The sequence below is a fragment of the Octopus sinensis genome, linkage group LG1 (assembly GCF_006345805.1).
Source record: "Octopus sinensis linkage group LG1, ASM634580v1, whole genome shotgun sequence".
Taxonomy (NCBI): Eukaryota; Metazoa; Mollusca; class Cephalopoda; order Octopoda; family Octopodidae; genus Octopus; species Octopus sinensis.
The window spans coordinates 12,276,057-12,278,556 of NC_042997.1; positions in this window are offsets into that span (position 1 = coordinate 12,276,057).

The window sequence follows — 2,500 nt, forward strand, 5'->3', positions numbered from 1 at the left end:
TATCGGTGTCTTTCGATGAACCGCTATATTACGGTGACGTAAATACACCAACATCGGTTGAGAAGCGGTGGTTGTGGGGTGGGGGACAAAGACACAAAAATACCTACCGAAATACATACACATACGCACACACACACACCCATATACACAACGGGTTTCTTTCAGTTTCCGTCTATCAAATCAACTCAACTCACAAGGCTTTGGTCGGTCAGTGGTTATAGTAGAATACTCTTTCGCAATGTGCCACGCAATGGAACCGAACCCGGAACCATGTGGCTGGGAAGCAAGCGTCTTACCACATAGCCACTCCTGCGCCTATAATGCGTATATATATATATGATGCTGCTGCTGCTGATGATAATAATAACAATAATAGTAATAATAATAATAATAATAATAATAATAATAATAATAATAATAATAATAATAATAATATACACACAACACCAACAAAACAATAATAATAATAATAATATAATAATAATAATAATAATAATAATAAATAATAATAATAATAACAACGAATATTCAACATAATATGTGGAGATGGACAAGAGACAATAAATCATATTATCTCTAGCTGCCCAGTCCTGGCTCTAAGAAGGAATATATTCACAGAATGACAGAGTTGGACCTACATACATTGGAAGCTATGCCAACATTATGGATAACCAGAAAAAAGATGGGATAGGCACACACCAGAAAAGGTCACAGAAAACGAGAAAGCAACCTACTCGGGATATGCCGATACACAGATAGAGAAATTAAGGCCAACCGACAGATATAGTTGTCAGAGATGAAGAATGAAGAAAAAAAATGCTTTCTAATGATGTATCAATACCGGCAGATGACAAACGTGTCTCTAAAAGAAATGGAGAAACTCTCAAAATACAAAGACTGGAAATAGAGGTAACTAGAAGTGGAATCTGAAAAGAACGAAACAATTCCTATCATAGTAGGTGCATTGGCATGATAAAAAATATTCAGACAAACACATAAACAAAAACACCAGGACTTACAAACACATATAACATATAGAAAATTGCACTACTAGGCACTGCACACATCCTACGCAGAACACTTTCCATACAATAACCATCAGAGCATCACAACAAATCACAGCACATACCCAAGGCACACAGAGCTGCGCTCGGTAGTGAAGTGAAAGCACGCTATAAAAATAAAACTACTGAATAATAATAATAATAATAATAATAATAATAATAATAATAACAATAATACTAATAATAATAAGTAAATAAACTCATGCACGCATGACTACGCTCATATATACATCTCTACACGCACATACATATACATACGCGGATATGCAAAACATATGTATATATATATATATATATATATATATATATATATATATATATATATATGTGTGTGTGTGTGTGTGTGTGTATGTATATGCACACGCGTGTGTGAGTATGCATATATATACATATGCATATGTGCATACATGTGTGTGTGCGTACATATATATGTGTGTGTACATGTGTGTATATGCGGATTGTATGAATGAAGTATTACTGCCATCACGCCTATTGGAGTAATTTCCCTTTACTCAACGGTTTTTCAATAGCGTTTTGTCTTAATAACTGATAAGATATCGGAGAGGACTTCATCTCCGGTATCCTAAACTCTGAGTTTTATTATGACAACCAACTAACTGTCACATATTATATATGTGTGTGTGTGTGTGTATGTACAGAGAGAGAGAAAGAAAGAGAGAGAGAGAACTTTAAATAACAAATTAATAGCCATAACAATGAAACAGATAATAAAGTTAATGCAAGCGAAAAAAAATTATACTTCGTTGATATGATTGCAGTTACTATTATTAGCGTTATTGATATTACATTTCTCGTATTTGTTCGTGATGACATCGAATCCTTTGCTTTTTTTTATAACAGCCACAGTAATCCAACAATCCCCCACTGTCGATAAGTCATTTGATTTGACCTTTGCAACTTTTTTTTTTTAATCTTAGCAATGAGGCAATATCAAGAATTATTATGATATACACATAGCTGTAGAGTTTTTTCTTCGCCAGCGACTTTAAATGAAAATTTACGCCTCCCAACTAACAAAACAATCAATAGTGCAACCCAACATTTTTTTATTATATGTTTTAGGTGACTTTTCATTCTCTCTCTCTTTTACTCTTTTACTTGTTTCAGTCATTTGACTGCGGCCATGCTGGAGCACCGCCTTTAATCGAGCAACTCGACCCCGGGACTTATTCTTTTGTAAGCCCAGTACATATTCTATCGGTCTCTTTTGCCAAACCGCTAAGTAAAAGCTCTATCTGCGACGATTTCATCTCAATCGAAGGAGAGGGGCTTTCTCCGTCCGGGTTGCGGATCCGTGGAATAAGCTGCCGGACGAGATAATGAAGATGCCGACGACCGCTCGGTTCAAAGTCTCCCTTGACCACAAATGGCCTGAACTCTTTGCATGAACACCACCCTGTACATAAATCCGTGTC